We start from the raw sequence: 21,579 nt of genomic DNA, 5'->3' as shown, positions 1-21,579 counted from the left end.
GGTTCCACCAGTGTTAAATGCCCTGAGATTTATAAGAGGACACTGGTGAAAACAGGGTTTGCCATGCATTCATACAACACCGATGCAGCCCGGAGAAGAAAGTATTGATGTCAACTTTGTTTATATATCAAAGGAAAGTATATTAAAAGTGGAAGAGCTGAGTATCCTTTGATGTATGATCTTAGTTGTCACTGTTAACTGCCAGTGTTGAGCTTGATTACTCACTTCATTGGCTACATGGAAGCTTTCATGGGTAATAGAGATCCCATAGGTTACAGGTTTTGTAAACTTTTGTACATTCTTGGCCTTTAAATTCCCAGCCCTTGTCTGAAAGGACAAGCCCCTTTTTTGGTGATGGTGGTAGTAGGCATGCCTTGAGACATATTTTGCTGGAAATGAAAATTTAACAGTCAAATCCCACATTTAGCATTCAATTAGTCTAGAAAAGAATGTACTATGTAGTGAGAATTAGTCAATAGGTAGATTAGTAGGTAGGAGCAGAATCAGCATTTGGTTGTTGTAATAGGCAATTATGGTTGTAATGATACATAAATCGTAGTCTAAAAAACTACAAGTTGTTTCCATATGTTTTCTTGTGTGTTTCATTTTGGGCGTCTTTTATTTTTCATCTTGGTGCGTTGGATGACAGAACTGTCAGCAAAATAATGTGTTCTTATGCAGGGATGTACATAAATTGTTCATCAATGAGTTTGATATTTAATGTGGCCTGAATTCGTTATATTCACATTTGCGAGCCGTACACGCTACTTCTCATGAGCTGTATATTTCCTTTAAATTACCGGTTCCAAAACCGTACAGCACTTCAGCACACAATGATTAGAATTATTTTGATTGTGAAATCAATTTATATTAATTATAAATTTTATTTCAGCTGTCTTTGTTTATTGTATTAGACAATTATCTGATTCAGTGGCCTTTTAAAAAATAATTCATGAAATTTGTCATTTGGTGAAATCTAGTTTTTATCTAATTTTGTTGTTTTAGGAATGAGATTTTGGGAACCTTCTAATTTAAATATATATTCATTGTTTGGGAATCACGGGGTTAATTTTCGATGGATGTATGCCTCTTGGAAATTTTGTTTTCATTTTTTAATCATTTTGCAATTGGTTATAAGTTGATGATGTGTTTTTCATATAATTTAACGACAGATTGTAAGAGATACCTAAGATGTCTATAATTATCTTTTTACTAAAAATGGGAATTAATATTCTCTTCTTAATACATTTGACAGAATTGGTCTACACTAAATGTGCAGAATTTAGAATAGTGCATGTGCCCATAGTAATTCAAACTTGATGATGTAGCTGAGTTGATTTGTTGAATATCATCTGGGTTTGATAGTTTGAAGGCTTGGCAATGAGATGAACTAGGAAGGCTAGGGTAGAAGGATGACAAGTTGCATAACTTGTGAAATTTAGAGTGATCTGACTACCTTTCCTTTTAAAAAATGACTTTGTCCTATCTCTCTAATACATCCTTTAAGATTTGGTCCAAAGGGTGATTATAATTTGTTTTGATGGATCTTGATACTTCAGTTGAGTTTGACATGCTTTCAAGTAAATGCCCCTTCTAATCTTATTCTCTCATCTGTCCTTGGCTCACCCTCGAGCCTTGTCCTCATCTTGCATGAATTAAGTTTCTGAGCTCAATCTTATACTATAATAAATTTTACTTTTTATAACACGTAATTATTCTATCTACAGCGTGCATCACATGCTGTATAACTGTAAACTATTAAAAATCATAAAACCTTGACATCGCATGCCGCGTGTTACGATTAAGAGCATTCGTAGCGCGCAGCGTGTTGCAATTAAGAGAATTTACAGGACGCATCGTACGTTGCAGTTAAGAGCATTTATAGCGCACACTACGAGTTGCAGTTAGGATGCGATGTAAACTATATATAATTATCAACACCACACAAATATAAAATTAAAACTCAAACAATTTCAATACTATATAATTATTATACCACACATAATTATAATACCACATATAAATACCATACAAAAACAATAATATGATTTCACTTAGTAACAATCCAAATTGATAACAAAAAATTTATTTAGTAAAATGATTTCTTTCCTAAAAATCATACATGATAAAAACAATAGTAGAACCTATATCAGTCACATAAAATTATAAATTCAAATAACCAAGCGACGTGTATCCTTGAGAATTTTTTTTTTCAATGGGTTGAATTAGGTCCACTTTCTCTAAAAAAAATTCTATCAATCTAAACTTTTCAACAAAATCTACCAAGAGGAATGTGATACACTTTTGTTTGTAGATGCAATTCGACCTTTTGCAACAACTCCACCAACACACCAATGAAGCAACTCGCATTTAGAATTATCATTGATATCTCCATACCTCACATTCTTCAATTTTAATTGTAAAACAATATAAAATTATTTTAGGAAATTTTATACAACATGATAAATAGCGTCAGAATACAACAAGTTTAAATGCAAGAGTCCGGTAAATACCAATTTGATAAGTAAACTATAGCACTAATTATTAAATAGGAGATTTTTAAAGTTATTGAAACCAAGTTAGATGACCAAAATAATGACTAAAACATACATAGGCGGTCAGAGTGTCACTTAAATGTTAGGACACACAGAGAGTTAGAGGGAAGGTGAATAGATCCGTTCGTTTCTTCGATGATAATTTACAGCGAAAACTCGAATCGAAGACTTCACAATGCTAACACTTTTTGTTTTAATTGGTATCTACCTCCTCAAGATGACTAATCCAAGTGTCGACTCCTCACTCTCATAGATACACTATAAAAACCTCCTCTCCGGGAGTGGAGAAACCTCGTACAAGTTCAAGCACGGGAAATACAAACAAGAAATGCAAACTAGGTTACAAAAGAAATAAAAAATGACTTTACAATATGAATATTTCTTTACTTGCTCTTTTCTTGCTTTGGATTGTCTCTTCATGGTGAAAAATATAGCATCACTTTTTCTCCAAACACCCAAAAACTGATGACAAAAACTATAGATGAACTCCCCTTTATATGGTTAGTGTTCAAACTACTTTTTGCCTCATAATCAATTAAGCTTTCTCCTAATCGATTGTCACATCAACTGACTGTCCAACAACTTGTAGAATGACTTTTTTTCAAACCCCTAATTGATTGGTGAGTCATGTCAATCTATTCGGCAATTTCTAATTGATAGCCCCAATCGATTCAGAAGCTTTTTTATTTGCGAGAGAAAGCAGCCTAATCGATTCCCGAGTTCTTTGTTCTCTTGCGACAAAGGCCCCAATTAATTAGCACAATTGATTGAAAAAGCCTGAATTGATTGCCTCAATCAATTCACCAAGCCTATGTTCTCTTGTGAATCTTAGACCAATCGATTTCCCAACCTTCTATTCATGAGAAACCTTATCTAATTGATTGGACTAAGTCCAATTGATCGCCCAATCTATTCCAACTCTCACTGTGTTTTCACAAAGCACTTCCAATCGATTATGCACTCTCCAATAGATTAGGTACTTTGGCTTAATCGATTGAGCTAATTGATTGTCCAACCCTAAACTCTGAACTCGAGTTTAGGGTTTCTTTGCCCAACCTTAAAGTCAATTGTGACTCGTTGGGCCTTTTCGTTACTTAGCATCCAGTCAAACTTGACCTGTCAGGACTTTCTCATTACCTAGCCCCACTCGGACTTCCGATCACCAAGTGAAGTTCTCCTTGACTCACTTGGATTTTCCTCTTACATAACCTCCAGTTAGGACTAGTCACTTGGTAGACTTCCATATTACCTAACCTCAGTTTGGGTTTTCCTTGCCTAACTGCAATTAAGGCTTTTCTTTACCAACGTATGATCCTCCTTGACCCATTTGGACTATTCTTTACCTAACCCCAGTTATGACTAGTCACTCGGTAGACTTCCACCTGCCTAACCTCAATTAGGGCTTTTCCTTGTCTAACCGTAGTTAGGGCTTTCCTTTGCCAACATGTGATCCTCCTTGATCACTTGGACTCTCTGTTATCTAATCCAGTTAGGACTTCCCGTTCCCTAGTCTCCAGTTAGGACTTCCCTGGATAAGTATTCAGTCTTCCCTTGACCTACTTGACTTCTCTTTCACATATTGACAAACATTGAAACTTAAGCTTGAGCTAATTGAGCTTAGTCAAACTGGTCAACCTTGACATGAGGACGATTGCACCAACAATCTCTCCCTTTTTAATGTTTGACAATATATTTAAATTAGGCTAACCCATTAGCCTAATTTCCATCTTCATCCCATGCCAAACAATGAACGAGAATATTCTAACTTCAACTCTACATTCTCCCCCTTTGATACATATCAAAAACTTTTTCTAAGAGTCAATTTGTCAAAAAAATCCAATGAAAGTCTCATACATTTCATTATATCTTATGCTCAACCTTGAGCATGCATCTATCACAATGAAGATTTTCAATCTTCCATTATCTTCAATGCTCAATCTAGAGCATTCATCACAATGAAGGTTCCCAACTTTCAATTGTCTCCTCATCCTTAAAAAAATAAATCATTCCTTTAACAAAGACCTTCCCCTCAAAGCAATCTCCAACTTCACCAATAATGATTTAGATTTCCTAAACCTTTAGAAAATTCCAAAATTGATGTCTTGAGGTTAATGATTTAACCTTGAATCTAAATCTCCTCCTTAACTCCAAATTAGTCCATTTTAACCATTCCTTTCTTATTTTCATCAAGAAAATGATCTTTAAATACTTATCATGACATTTCCTAGGGTTAGGAATAGATAAATTGATTAAATGTGGCTTAATGGATTGAAATTAGATCATTTTAGCCAAAAACAACATATCCAATCGATTAGTTTCAACTACTAATCAATTCTAGCCAGTGTTAATTGATTGACATTTGCTACTAATTGATTACGCCACATCTCAATCGATTGGGCATAGTGCTAAATCGATTGGAGTTTTTGATATCTGAATTCAAATTTAGATCCAATTTCATAAACCCATAAATAATTCTATGACTATTGAAAAATCATGAAAGTTTACGTAGATATTGTTAGATCGTGAGCACGTGAGAGGGGGGAGGTGAATCACGTGATTTTAAAAATATTTCTTTTCTTTTGAAAATTAAGTGCACAGTAGAAGTATCAAAAAAGAAAGCGAAATAGAAAACAAAGGCAAATGCTAACACAAGTTCAATTTACTTAGTTCGGAGCCTTCGACAATTCCTACTCCAAGCCTTACACTCGTGCTTTCGTTGGACAATCCACTAATAGTTCGAATATTACAGAATTGAAGTGCATGTGATGTATAAGAACTATAAAGAAAAGTTACCGACAATAAAGAAAATTAGTAGAACTTGATTGCAAGTTGTCGGAGAAGAGTTACAGTGTCGTAGGAGCCTTTTCAGAGCAACACGCAAGAACAAGAGTCCGAGTAATTGGTGCTTTGAAGTTGCTAGTCGAACCCTCTTTTTATAGCCCCATCTGGGCACTTGGATCCATCCCCGGGCGCCTGGAGTGTGATGGCATGGTATACTCTCGTTGAAACTTCATCCGAGAAGTTTATCCATGTCTAGGCGCTTGGACCACCTTCAGGCGCCTGAACTGTTGATGTGGGTCGGCAAACCAATGCATGACAATGCAGCTCGAAAATGAACTTTTCCTGGTCCGGGCTCTTGGAGCAACTTTGGGCGCTCGGACCATCCAGGTGCTTACAGTGTGGCCCGGGTGCTCCTTCAAAGTCCCTGACCCAGGCGCCTGGAGTACCTCCGGGCGCTCGGATGTCTAGGCGCTTGGACAAGCTCCAGGCGCCCAAAGCCCTATTTTCTAGCCCTCTTTCTTTTTCAAACACCTGCACTACAGAGTTAGAAAGACAAGCAATAATATTTAAAGTAAAGTGAATTTCATAGCCTCCAGACTGTCCAATCCTGACTTTGAATTTCTCTAAAACTCTAGATCGGACTGACAGCTACTGTTCCCTCAAACGGGAGCGCATTCTCATTGGATCTCTCCTCTAGTTGCTTACCTCCACTTACCAATTGCAAACTTCCTTGATGTCAGGTCCCTTGACCCATCAGGACTTCCGACCAGATCTCAACCAATTTGGACTTCAACCAATCATCTAGTCGACTGGACTTCCTGCCAACTGTCTATTCCTTTCTAACTCTACTAGACTTCCTACCAATCGTCTGGTCCACCTGACCCGACTGGACTTCAGCCTAGTGTCTGTTCCTCTAGACCCATCAAGTTCATATCCTACACATTTGGTAGACAAATTAGACCACAAATATCTCCCTTTAATTCACTTGTCATTCATCAAAACTTGAGTTAGATCATTAATTCTAACTGTACCAACATATATTACTTATATCATATACTATCAGGAAAAAATAGAATTATATGAAAATACATCCCATTTTAAAAAAAAATGATACAAAATTAGAAATCATAGAAAACTTTGATGTTTCACCCTAATTTTGTATCTAACTAACTAATGGTGATTTTTATTAATAAATAGACTTCACCAAGGTTTTCTAAAATAAATTTTAAAAATAATTTCTAACTACTATCTTTGGGTTAAATACACATGATTTGTACTTTAGCTTTTCCCATGATTGGACTTTACAAAATCTATGTATTTTGATGATCCTAAAACTAAAAAAGATACACTAAATCAATATTTTGAATTTTGTTCATTCTTCTAACAACTCACTTGTATCTAATATATTTCCATACATATACAAGTCAACTCTATAGTCTTTATGAGATGTAAAATAGATTTTTCCTAAACTAATAGATCATGCATTTTAACTTTATTCATCCTACCTAGGATGCCAATTTATGTCATTGTACTTAATTACAAAGAATTAAAAATAATGCATGATAATAATTATGACATACATCAAAATATATATATATTTTTAAAAAAATCCTAGCTAAATAATGTATATATGACATGACATATAGTATTTTCATAAGAATATGAATATAGTATATGATGTCATGACATGTGATAGGGCACACAGAAATATGAAAATTATAGCTCATGAGAAAAAAATACCTAGAATTTCTATTTAAGTATTTTCAACTAATTGTTAAGTTAAAATAAACCTAAGTTTCCCTTATCTCCTTAAGAAAAATATCCAAGTCTCAACTTGACATTCCTTTGAATTTTGTCATATTTGTGTCAATTTAATCAAGCTCAATATTCCAAATTTATTGACACATTTTACTCTTCATGTGTTAAAATCCTTTTCTCATTTTCAAGATATTACAATACCTTAAAAATTCCCAAAGTGCCAACTTTATCATTGTTGGGTTAACTACCATTCCAATTAGAGTTGTCATATTCTAAACTCATCTAAGATGTAGAGAACACACTCTTAGAAATCTAATAACTATTGGTGCTCCTTGGGTGTTCTAGATATTCATTAGGGATAACTTCTCTTGATACCTTCCTAATGACTTTCCTAGACTTCTTAAAAGTCTTAGTCACACTAGTCTTCTCAAAGTCAACTCTAGGGATAACCTCCCTTGTAACTTTGACTTGACTTCTAGACCTAGAGTTAGTTCCATAGTTATATGAAATTCTATGATACGAGGACAGCTTATCCTTGGACTTAGATTTGTACCCCAAACCCTTCTTGTCCATAGATGACCCTTGGTTTCTTAAACTTAGATTTTGTTTCTTAGACCCTTTGACATTATTTGTCATTTTTAAGGGTCTTTTTTAATTTATCAAGTCTTGACCTCAAGACTTAATTTTTTATCATTAAATCCTTAACTTTTGATTTTTCTCGATGGCCTTGAATATTTTTCCTTTTAGACATATATCTAATTTCCTTAGAGTTCTTGCCTAATTGGTTTTCTATATTTCTATACTTAGGTGAGATAGTTCTAGCATGAAATGACTTATAATTTTCCCTAGGTTCTTCATGCTTTCGATTTTCATGATAAATAGTAATAAAATGATGAAAGCTATTTTTAGCATGCATTTTATCATAATTTAAATAAGTATCATTAACTAATGATACCTTAGTTTTACCTTGGAAGCTCATCTTAATTTGAGCTTCCTCCTTTGTTCTTGGTTGAGGACCTCCTCTTTAAACATTGATTTTGATAATATCCTTTGTGACTATACAAGAAATGCACGATGTACTCTTTGACCTTCCGTACTAAGGTTCCGACCCATTTTGATTTTTTTATTTTCCTTGACTGCTACTTGAACATTCTTCTTGACCAATTTTAGACACTTACTATTGTAGTGTCCATTCTTCCAGCACTCAAAGCAAATGATATGATTTTTATTTTTATAAATTGAAATTATTATACCTCCTTGACTCATAGGGGTGACACATGATTCTTCATTTGATTCGAATGTAGAAGCTTCTTCTTGTTCTAGTGTTAATAAACTAAGCTTAGATGTTAAGCATCTCTCAACCTTTGAAACCTCTTGTTCTTGACCTAATGAGTTTCACACTTTGGATTTTACTTCACTTTACACAGAGGTTGAATCTTCATGAAGTTTTGCTAACTTTCTCTATAGCCCCTTGATGTCTTGATATTCTCCAAATTTGTATAAGATGATATTTGGTAATAAATTAACTAACAATTTGGTTACCTTATCATTAGCCTTGCATTTCTTGATTTGCTCCTCGACCCATTTCTTCTTCTCGAGGATAATCCCTTCGCTATCTGTTGGAGCTTGAAATCCCTCCATTAGAGCAAATCATTGCTCTATATCCATTATGAAGAAATTTTTGACCCTTGATTTTCAAAGATCGAAACTTACTATTTCGAATGGTGGAGGTGCTCGAATGTTATATCCAAATCCATCTTAGAAATTCATTTTGAAGTTGAGCACCTTGATAATGAGTCTTTAATTTGTTGAAATTTAGGACAATAACTTTCAACTTCTTCTTCTTCCTCTAGCTCTTGCTTCTTCTGGCGGTTAGTCCAATGAATAGTGGTCTCACTCTAATACCACTTGTTAGGACATGTAGAGATCTAAAGGGGGGGGGGGTTTGAATACCTCTGTTCGTTTCTTCAATGATGATTTGTAGCGAAAACTCGAAGCAAAGACTTCACAATACTAACATTTCTCATTTTACTTAATATCCACCTCCTTGAGGTAACTAATGTTGGTGCAACATCTCTCAGGTCAAGGTTGACCTGGTTGACCAAGCTTGAGTCTTGGTTTGGATTTCCATGTTTGACAATACAAGGTTGATTGAAGAAGAGTCAAGTAGGTCAAGGATTGACCTGATACTTGACTGGGAAAGTCCTAACTGGGATGTTAGGCAGAAGGGAAAGACCTAGTGAGTGAAGCTAGGCAGGTTGAAAGTCCTGGTGAGTGAAGCCAGGTGAAAGACCTAGCGAGTGAAGTTAGGCAGTGAGAAAATCCTAGTGAGTGAAGCTAGGTGAAAGTCCTGGTGAGTGAAGCCAGGCAGAGGAAAATCCTAGTGAGTGAAGCTAGGTGAAAGACCTGGTGAGTGAAGCCAGGCACGGGGGAAAATCCAGATGGGTCAAGGTTGACCAGACATCAGGTGAAAGTCCAAGTAGGTCAAGAGAGTGACCGGATACTTGGCATGATGAAGGAAAGTCCAAGTAGGTCAAAGGAATTGACCGGATACTTGGCAAGAGGAGAAAAGTCCAAGTGGGTCAAAGGGATTGACCGGACACTTGGTGAGGGAGTTCTAGCAGGTCAAGGAAGTGACTAGATGCTAGGCATGACGTACCAACATGTTAAGGTTGACCGAATGTTGGTTTGGGAGGCTTGGGATTTGGTTTTGGGTAAAAACCAAGAACTGGATCAATCAGTGGATCGATCAGTGGATCGATCCAGGCAGTTTCCCAGCGCATAGAAAGCCTCTGGATCGATTGGGACGCTGCTGCTTCGTGCGATAAGCGTTGGATCGATCTAGGCATTTTTCCAGAGCACAGAGGTGCTCTGGATCGATCCGTGGATTGATCCAAAGCCTCCCCGATCGATTGGGAGCATTCCAATCGATCGGGATTCGACCGTTAGCGTCGATTTAAGCCGCAGGCGTTCATTTCCTTCGGCATCGCTTCCACGACAGACCTCAGATCTTCACCAGCGACTCCACAGAGCTCTCCACGCCAGTTCTTGAAGTTCTTGGAGGTTCTTCCAAGTCAAGAGGCGGATCTATTGCAAGAGGAAGAAAGCTAGGGTTAGGGTTTTCTTGTACTCATTGTAAGCTTTGTGCTTGTATTTTGTATCCTTTCCCCTTCTTCTTGTAGTGTGAACTTGTAGGGCTTCTCCGCCTTCGGTAGTTACCGAAAAGGAGGGTTTTATTAGTGGAGGGTGCGTGAGTAGGTGTGGATCCTTGGACTAGTCACCTCTTGTGAGGTGGATACCAAGTAAACCAACCTTGTTAGCGTTGTGTGGTTTGTTTCTTGTATTTCCGCTGCGCATCTTTGAAGAAACAAGCAACGACGAGCACCTAGCACGCGACGAGCTATTCACCCCTCTAGCTACTTTTCGGTCCCAACAAGTGGTATCAGAGCCAGGTTGCTCTTCATCGGAATCATCGCCGGAAGGGCAAACAAAACAAGCAAAGCTAGAGGGTGAAGAAGTTTGAGCAAATTCATCAAAGTCAAAGAATTCAAGAAGCTCAACTTCAAGATGCAATTCCAAGATGGATTTGGATTTGACACAAGAAAAGCAAATGGAGTAAGGAGCAACTCCAAAGATGTGAGGCCAATGACAAAGTGACCAAGCTTTTGGTCAATTTATTGCCGAGCAACATCTTGGAGCAAATTGGAGAGTTTGAAGATGCTAAGGAGGTTTGGAGCAAATTGGCAAGGATTCATGAGATCCCCTCCACTGTACCAAATCAAGGAGAATCCAAAGAGGGCGACTCAATGGATCAAAACCAAGAAGAGGAGGACTCCGAGGTTGAGAGATGCTCAACCTCCAAAGAGGAGGTCCAAGAAGCTTCATCCTCAAAGGAGAGCAATCAAAAGAGCAAGGAAGGAGTATATTCCTTGTTTCATGTACAAGAGGATGAAGATGAAGAAGAAGGTGAAGCCTCCACCTCTAGGATTGAGAGGGAGCAATCTTCATTGACACCGGAACAAGAGCAAGAAGAATCCTCCACATCCGGGTCAAGAGAAGAAGAGGATGAAGAAGCTTCCACCTCCACAAGTCAAGCAAAATCAAATGGAGGAATATCATCTTCGGATCAAGAGGAAGCTTCTACCTCCGGATCCAAAGGAGAAAGTGTCATCCCTACACAAAAAGGTATAAACATTTCAATTAATAATAAAAATCATATTATATGCTTTGAATGTAGGGAACATGGGCATTACAAGAGCAAATGCCCTAAATTGGCCAAGAAGAAGGGCCAAGTGGCATTAAAGGGCAAGGAGAAGCCCAAGGAGACCATCCCCGGAACAAAGAAGAGCAAGGAGCACATTGTGTGCTTCTCTTGCAATCAAAAGGGGCATTACCGAAGTCAATGCCCTAAGGGGAAGAAGGTGGTCAAGGCTCAAGGAGGAAGCTCAACTCAAGGGGGAGCCTCCAAGGTAAAAAGAAAAGTAACCTTTATTGAGCCAATCCCTTTGGAAAATGGTAAAAAGCATGATAGTTCAAGTTTATATCATTTAAATGTTATTTACCATGAAAATAGAAGGCATGATAAAATTAAAGAAAATCATGTAGCTTATCATGCTAAAACCTCTCAACCTAGGTTTAGAAAGGTAGATAGGAACTTAGGCAAGAACCCTAAGGATTCTAGGTATGTGCATAAGAAGAAGAAAAATCAAGGTTTTAGTGAAAAACCTAAGGTTGAAGAATTATGGAAAGAAAATCAAGTCTTGAGGTTAAGACTTGATAAATTAGAGAAGACCCTTAGAAAAATCACAAATATGACACAAGGGTCATCCAAGGGCCATAGAGGTTTGGGATACAAACCTAAAATCAAAAGGGATACACCTACTTACCATAGGGTTCCATATAGCTATGAAACCAACCCTAAGCCTAGTGGGCAAGCAAAAATTACTAGGGAGGTCATCCCTAAGAGTATATTTGCAATAAATGTGACTAAGACTTCTAAGAAGTCTAAAAAAGTCACAAACAAGGTCACAAGGGAAGCAATCCCTAGAGTTGACCTAGAAAAAGTGATCAAGGCTTCTAAGAAGCCAAACAAGGTCACTAGGAAGGTATCTAGGGAAGTTATCCCTAGTGAATACCTAGAGCATCCAAGGAGCACCAATAGGTTTTGGGTTCCTAGGAGCATCTTCTCTACCCCATAGATGGGTTAGAGAGTGTCAATTCTAAGAAGAAGGGTAGTTAACCCAACTTGAAGAAATTGACACTCAAGGAGCATTTTCAAGGTTATTATTAACCTTTGAAAATGAAATGGATTTATGTTTACTCTTGAGAAGAGTAAAATGTGTCACAATTTGATAAATTGGATGATATTTTAAGTGACACAAATTGGAAAAATCATAAGAACTATCAAGTTGGGATTTTGGTATGTTCTTAGGAAATTTAAGGCCAATTTAAGCCTTAATTTCAAAGTGCTACTCTTGTGGAAGAACAAAATATGCCAACATTTGAAGAATAAGCTTAATTTCAATTGGCATAAGTTAATTAAGAGAATTAGAAATGCCAAGTTAGGTTTTGACATTTTCTTGGAGCATTTAGAGGGCAATCTAGGTTTAAGTTTTAACTTAGCTAAGGTTTAAGGACACCTAGATAGGTAATCTAGGTATTTTATTTATGCTAAACCTTGCCATGATTGTTTGCTCACTATATGCCATGACATCATATTTAGTTTTGTATTGTGTATTCATAACTTACTATGAAAAATATAAAAATACCATGTCATGTCATACATACATCATGTAGTTATAGGAATCTTTCTTTTGAAAGCTAACCCATTTTGATGTATGTCATAACATTATCATGCATTATGTTTAAAATTAAGGACAAAAGGCATTTATAAACAAGTGAAATCAACAAGTAACATCCTTGGTGGATGTTTACCACTCAAAATGCCTAGAAAGATATGCATGATCCCTAGATTAGGGCAAAACCAAAATTTACATCTCACAAAGACCTATAAGATGACTTGTATGTGGTTTAGTGCACATTAGATACAAGTGAGGTGTTAGGATGATGAACAAAACTCAAGATGTTGATTTAGTACATTCGTTTGAGTTTTAAGTTCATCAAAACACATAGTTATGTGTTTTTTCCATCATTGGGAAAGCTAATGTACAAGTCATGTACATTAAGCCCAAGGAACATGATGGGATATTAGTTTTGAAAATGGTTTTAAAATGATTTTGGAAAACCTTGGTGAAAGCTATCTTTTGATAGTAATCACCATTGAATAGTTAGACACAAACTTGAAGAAAACACTAAAGTTTTTGCAAGTTTTCAAGTTTGTGTCAATCTTTGAAAACATGAAGTATTTTCATAGAAAACTATTTTTCCATGATAATATATGCCCTATATAATGTCTACACAAATTTTCACGATTTTTGGAATTATTGTAGAATTTTCTAGGGGTTTCTGAAGTTGACTGAAATTGAATTTTAGCAACTTTCAGACCTCAATCGATCGGGCGATCGATTGAGAGAAGGCTTTCTGCGAACAGAAGCCATCTGGATCGATCCACCGATCGATCCAACCCTCCTGAATCGATCAGTGGATCGATTCAGCAAGGTTCAGTCGATTGGAACCCAACTCCAATCGATCCAAGTTGCTGATTTTGGCTGGGAAGGCCTGATTTCAGCATTTTGAACCTATGTTAGTCTAGGTAACCATTCCAAACCCCTCAAAATACATTTGTATACATAAAAAGGGAGTTTTCATGTTGAAAACAAGGATGTATTTGTTAAGGAAGACTATATTGAAGTTTATGTTGAGGTTTGTTTCAAAATTTTGAATATTTGAACCTCACAACTTCAAAATTTGGGTTTCCTAAAGGTTTAGGGATTCCAAGTCATTGTTGGTGCAATGACAGAAGTTATCACCATGTCTTTAGGGGGAGAGACTCTTTAAAGACATGAAAATTATTTTCATGAACCTTGGAAGGTGGTTAACTTTCCTTTAAGAACATGCTCAAAGTTGAGCATTTGAACTTTAATGGGGAGTGGATATCCTCATGGTTCAAGTTGTTCAAGTGGATAATGCTCAAGGATGGACATTTAACTACATTGAAAGAGAATGTAGGATTAAGGACAAATGAAGGGTATGAGACTTTCATTTGGGTCATTAGACCTTGTTAATGCTCCAGGGCGAGCATTGGTTGAAAATGAAGGGAATGAGACCTTCATTATCGTGTTGATCACAACGAGTGAAGTTGTGATCAACGATGAGCAACTCTTCAGGGGGAGAGTTTTCAATAATGGATTTGTTGATGTGTGCCCAAAAATGGGGCATGGTTTGATGTGCGCCAATAGGGGGAGAATGAAAGGGCTTATGAAAGGGAGTAAGTTAGGCTTTCATTACCTAGAGGGAGTTTTCCCTCTTAAGGGGAGAATGGAGAGCTTAACTTATGTGTTTATTACCTAGTGGCATGAAGAAGAATGAGGCTATGAGATTAGCCTAACTTACATGTGGTATTGTAAGTGTTATTGTGGTATTGTCAAATATCAAAAAGGGGGAGATTGTTGGTGCAATATCTCTCAGGTTAAGGTTGACCTGGTTGACCAAGCTTGAGTCTTGGTTTGGGTTTCGATGTTTGACAATACAAGGTTGATTGAAGAAGAGTCAAGTAGGTCAATGATTGACCGGATACTTGACTGGGAAAGTCCTAACTGGGATGTTAGGCAAAAGGGAAAGACCTAGTGAGTGAAGCTAGGCAGGTTGAAAGTCCTGGTGAGTGAAGCCAGGTGAAAGACCTAGCGAGTGAAGTTAGGCAGTGAGAAAATCCTAGTGAGTGAAGCTAGGTGAAAGTCCTGGTGAGTGAAGCTAGGCAGAGGAAAATCCTAGTGAGTGAAGCTAGGTGAAAGACCTAGTGAGTGAAGCCAGGCACGGGGGAAAATCCAGATGGGTCAAGGTTGACCAGACATCAGGTGAAAGTCCAAGTAGGTCAAGAGAGTGACCAGATACTTGGCATGATGAAGGAAAGTCCAAGTAGGTCAAAGGAATTGACCGGATACTTGGCAAGAGGAGAAAAGTCCAAGTGGGTCAAAGGTATTGACCGGACACTTGGTGAGGGAGTCCTAGCAGGTCAAGGAAGTGATTAGATGCTAGGCATGACGTACCAACAGGTTAAGGTTGACCGAATGTTGGTTTGGGAGGCTTGGGACTTGGTTTTGGGTAAAAACCAAGAGCTGGATCAATCAGTGGATCAATCAGTGGATTGATCAGTGGATCGATCCAGGCAGTTTACCAGCGCACAGAAAGCCTTTGGATCGATCAGTGGATCGATCTAGAGGTCCCAATCGATCAGTGGATCGATTGGGACGCTGCTGCTTCGCGCGATAAGCGCTGGATCGATCCGTGGATTGATCCAGGTGCTCTGGATCGATCCGTGGATCGATCCAAAGCCTCCCCGATCGATTGGGAGCATTCCAATCGATCGGGATTCGATCGTTAGCGTCGATTTAAGCCGCAGGCGTTCATTTCCTTCGGCATCGCTTCCACGACAGAGCTCAGATCTTCACCAACGACTCCACAGAGCTCTCCACGCCAGTTCTTGAAGTTCTTGGAGGTTCTTCCAAGTCAAGAGGCGAATCTATTGCAAGAGGAAGAAAGCTAGGGTTAGGGTTTTCTTGTACTCATTGTAAGCTTTGTGCTTGTATTTTGTATCCTTTCCCCTTCTTCTTGTAGTGTGAACTTGTAGGGCTTCTCCGCCTTCGGTAGTTACCGAAAAGGAGGGTTTCATTAGTGGAGGGTGCGTGAGTAGGTGTGGATCCTTGGACTAGTCACCTCTTGTGAGGTGGATACCAAGTAAACTAACCTTGTTAGCGTTGTGTGATTTGTTTCTTGTATTTCCGCTGCGCATCTTTGAAGAAACAAGCAACGACGAGCACCTAGCACGCGACGAGCTATTCACCCCCTCTAGCTACTTTTCGGTCCCAACAACTAATTTAAGTGTCCACTCCTCACTCTCATAGATGCACTATGTAAACCTCCTTCTTGGAGGCGGAGAAGGCTCGTACAAGCTCAAGCATGAGAAATGTAAACAAGAAATGCAGACTAGGTTATAAAAGAAATCTAAATCGACTTTACAATATGAACCTTGCTTTGTTTGTTTTTTTTTTAATTTGGATTATCTCTTGGTTGTGGAAAATGTAGCAACACTTTTTCTCCAAACACTCAAGAACTTGCGGCGAAAACTGTAGATGACCTCCCCTTTATATGGATGATGTTCAAACTATTTGTTACCTCCTAATCGATTATGATTTCCCCTAATCAATTGTTAGGTCATTCGATTGTCTAACAACCTATAGAATGACTATTTTTCAAACTCCTAATCGATTGGTGAGTAATACCAATCAATTTGGCAGTTTCTAATCAATTGCACCAATAAATTCAAAAGCTTTCTATTCATAAGAGAAAGTAACCTAATCGATTGCCCAATTGATTCCCAAGCTCTCTGTTCTCTCGCGATAAAGGACCCAATCGATTGGGAAAGCCTAAATTGATTGTCTCAATTGATTCACTAAGCCTATGTTCTCTCACGAATCTCAGGCCAATCGATTGCCCAACCTTCTATTCATGAGAAATCCTATCCAATCTATAAGTACCCCGTGATAATTTTGATATGGTCAACCAAGTTAAGTTAAATCCTGTTATATTTGATCCTTGTGTCTAAGTATGTAGGAGCTTAGAAGCGGAAGATGCAGCTAGCGAGAAGAATAGTATGAGAAAGGAGCCGACGGGCTCGGTGCATCTAAAGGACGAGGTGTTATGGAAGAGTACACCGACGGATGAGAAGGATGCGCACAGTGGTCTGAGGGATGAGAAGCCTGGTAAGAAGGTCGCTCGAGGAGAAAGTCAGAGTTGGGTTTGGGTGAGCTCAACTTCGATTAGCCAAAGCGTCACCCACTCGAAGAGATTAGCTTATATTGAACTGATCTGCCTAATGGAAGGCACCTTCCATGACTTGAAAGGAACATTCAATGAATAGTGCGAAGGTGCCTTCCAGCCCATAGAATGCGCCTTTCCTAGCCGTTATCCGAGGATAATGTTTTATCCTTGGGGGGATAAAGTTTATCGGATGGAAGGTGCGTTGGACCAATTTGAAGCCACCTTCAAGCTGTGGATAACATTTTCCAAGGACTCTAAAAAGACCCTTGGACCTAGGAAATTAATAACTCTTGTATTCATTTCCTGACATATTTCTGAGCGTTGAATGAATGTAAGAGGCTTCTCTACCTACACGAAGGAGATTTTTTTAGTACTTTCTTTTGCCTTAGATTAGCAACCACCTAGGTTGTAACAAAGTAATTCTTTAGCCTCTTTTATTTTATTAGTTGTTCAATTATTTTAATTTAATTGTGCTACTAATCTGAGTTGAAAGATCAAGAAGGATTTAGTTTTATTTTTTACAAATAATTTACCCCCTCTTGCCGATCCCGATGCACCAACACAATCGACAGACTAAGCCCAATCGATTCCGACCCTCACTATATTTTAGTAAAAATACTCACAATCAATTAGAGTATACCCTAATCAATTAAGCACTTTGCCTAATTGATTGACCTTGACTTAATCGATCAAGCTAATTGATTACCCAACCCTAAACTCTGAACTTGAGTTTAGGGTTCCTTTACCTAACCCCAAAGTCAATTGTGACTTGTTTGAACTTCCCATTACTTAGCATCCAGTCAACTTGACCTAGTAGGGCTTTCTCATTGCCTAGTCTCGTTAGGACTTTCGATCATCAAGTGTGGCCCTCCTTGACCCACTTAGATTTTTCTCATACCTAATCTCTAATTAGGAATAGTCACTCAGTTGACTTTCACCCCGCCTTATCTCAGTTAAGGTTTTCCTTTGCTTAACCACAGTTAAGGCTTTCCTTTCTTAACGTGTGATCCTCCTTGATCCACTTAGATTTTTCTTTACCTAACCCTAGTTAGGACTAGCCACTCAGTAGACTTCCACTCTACCTAACCCTAGTTAGGGTTTTCCTTTACCTAACAACAGTTAGGTTTTTTTTTTTTTTTTCCAAAGTATGATCCTCCTTGATCCACTTGGATTTTTCGTTACCTAACTTCTCATTAGGACTTCCTGTTGTCTAACCTCTAATTAGGACTTTTTGTTGCTTAACCTCCAATTAGGACTTTCCTGAATAAATATCTGGTCCTCTCTTGACCTACTTGATTCTTTATCAAAAGTCAAGCTCGAGCCAGCTTAGTCAAACTGGTCAACTTTTACATGAGGATGATTGTACTAACATTAAAGCCAGATTAATTGATGAGGATTTGTATAGTTTAATCAATAACAATTAAATTTTTAGTTATATGGATTCTCTTACTTTATTCAAAGAAGAAAAAAAATGAATTAGGTAGAGGGATAAACCTTGCATGCCATTGATATCACTACCGCCACTAATATCATTCCTAATATCATTATCAATATCACCACTAGCAATCTAATTTCACAAACAAATTGTAACAACTAAGGGGGCATTTGATTTAGGGGAATAGGAGTGGGGAATGGGAATGAGAATCATTGATTGCCATTGTTAATGTTTGGATTATGGGAATAGGAATATAAATAAGGGAATGAATCCTTGAAATTGGGTAATAGCTCATTCCCATGTACCTCCCCTTCAATGAGTCATTACCCCATTTTCATCAATCAAAATATTCCCTTATTCCAAAAATACCCTTGACCTAAAATTAAAATTTTCTCCCTTAATATCAAATATCAAAATATATTTATTTATTTTTTCTTTCGTATCACTTCTCTCTCCTTGTTCTCTCTCATCATATTTTCTCTCTCATCATATTTTCTCTCTCGTCATTTTATCACACACTTTCTCTCTCCTTAATCTCTCCTATCACACACTTTTTTTTCTCATTACACTTTCTCTCTCATCATACTTTCTCTCTCCTTAATCTCTTCCATCACACTCTCTTTATTCTTTTTTTCTCATCATACTTTCTCTCTTATCATACTTTCTCACTCCTCAATCTCTCCCATCACACTCTTTTTTTTTCTTATCACACTTTCACTCTCATCACATTTTCTCTCTCCTCAATCTCTCTTGTCACACTCTCTCCTTTTTTTCCTCAACACACTTTCTCTCCCATCATACTTTCTCTCTCCTCAATCTCTCCCATCACACTCACTATTATCTTTTTTTCTCATCACACTTTCTCTCTCATCTTACTTTCTCTCTCTCCTCAATCTCTCTCATCACACTCTCTCTCCTCATTTTTTTTCTCATTACATTTTCTCTCTCTTCATCCTCACCCATCATACTTTCTCTCCCATCATATTTTCTCTCTCATCTTCTCTCATCATGCTCTCTCATATCACACTCTCTTTTATCATTTTTTTCATCACACTTTCTCTCTCTTCATTCATTGTCATCACACTTTCTCTCTCATCATACTTTCTCTCTCATCATTCTCTTTCATCATATTTTTCTCTCACATTCATCTTTCTCTCATATATAATTTTTTCTCTTATTTTCCTTTAAGGGTAAAAAAGGAAATTTTGATTTATTCCGATAGAAAATATGCAACTAACCAAACATTGCTTTTAAGAGTGATATCCATGCTCATACCCATTCTCATTCCACAATACAATGATTCCCATTCCGATTCCTATTCCTATGAATGAATCAAACGCCCCCTAATATCACCATAATATAATTTCACCAAAAAGAACATAAAAAAATCAAAATAATTAAGATAAAAATAGCATGTGTCAAATAATGTCACCGTAATATAGCAATTATCACTAACAATAACACAAAAATAAAAATAATTAAGATAAATTTTATGTAATGTCACCGTAAGCTAACTTGAACTTATGTTGTTTAATTACTAATGGAAAAAATATGTACCTCATTTCTTACATTTGTATTTGAAAAAACATGGACACCAAAGAAGCTACTAAACAACAATATAATTTCCCAAATAAATAAAAGCATGTGGAAAGCAGATTTCATAGAATTAACATTACAGTATTTGGACCAAAAATAACTTAAAATAACTACTGTTTGTTTGCAAATATGCGAAGTGCAACAGAAAAGCTACCCTCCTTATTGACATATTTACTTTTATTTAAATAATTAAATATTGACTTGCTTCTACATGCTATCCCTATCGGCAAATTGCACCCTGGTCTGATTGTAAAATAGAAGACCCCGAGTTCTTCGTACCAGGGTCAAAGAAATAATAAGAAAGTATGGGATCAAAAGGGATTTAGTACAGTCAGAAAATGATGACTGCACCATAAATCATATGGTAGGAGATCCGGTGATAAGACCGGGGTTTCTTATGAGGGAAAGGTCAATTATATGTGGAGGTCAACAGTCAAAGGGCATGGGCTCGACGAGCGGACGGGACATGCCGATCACTAGGCAATGACCCCCATCCGAGGGAACAACCACCTGGCCGTAAGCCTGGGTTTCCAATGAAGGAAAGAAGACCATATGGCCGAGCGGATTGTCCGCTCGGCCGCGGGGCAAGGCAAGAGTAAAGGCCGAGCGGTCTGCTCGCTCGGCCAGGGTGTCAGGCTATGAGAGTCGAGCAGGCGACGACCCTGAATCTTCCTGGACGGACGACCACCTATGTCAGAGCAAAGGTAAATATTCTAGCTGAGCAGCTAGACGGTCGGCCTGGGAGGAGGAAGACAAAAGATATGGGACAGTGGGGACGTCATCTTAGCAATCCCTATTGCTAACAACAGGCGTGTTCGATGACCCGGCCATACTCAGTATCGTACGACAGGGGGTTCTGCTGTCCCATCAAGGAGATGCTCGAAATGTAGCAGTATGGCGTCAGACATGCTTTTTTGACAAACCCATGCTGCGGTATGCTATAGGACACGTGTACACCTCGGTTTGTGTGCACTAAGCTCCCATGGCTCTATATAAGAGCCCTCAGACTTCACCGGAGGTATGAAATCTCTGATCCTGGGAGCCATTTTCTTGCTTTCCTCTTGCCTGATTTGAGCGTCGTAGGGTCGTCGCCGGGAACCCCTTCCCGGCCCGACTTCCTTGCAGGTTCGCCGGAGCTCCATACGACCGGTCAAAGATCTACGTCATCAACTTGGAGAGCGCCACGTGCCCAGCGTTCGTTGATTCAGCGTTCGGATAGGATCAAATTGGCGCCGTTTGTGGGAACGCACCTGTATCCGAGCAGAAGAGATGGATGAAGCTGGACGACCGCACACCGTGATGCTCTCCCAGGAGGAGCTCAATGCTCTAATCGAGGCAAGAGCAGCTAAACTCGTGGAACAACAGAAGCAGAAAGCGCAAGCCGAGCGGCTGGAGCAACAAGCGACGTCAGCATCAGCAGACCGAGCGACTGGAGCAACAAGCAGGCCGGAGAATATCTCAACATGGGGCCGAGATAAAGATCTGGTCGGCATTCAGGGGGAACCACCTCCAGCCTTA

The sequence above is a fragment of the Zingiber officinale genome, chromosome 7B (assembly GCF_018446385.1).
Source record: "Zingiber officinale cultivar Zhangliang chromosome 7B, Zo_v1.1, whole genome shotgun sequence".
NCBI classification, from domain to species: Eukaryota; Viridiplantae; Streptophyta; class Magnoliopsida; order Zingiberales; family Zingiberaceae; genus Zingiber; species Zingiber officinale.
This window is presented reverse-complemented; position numbering follows the sequence as displayed.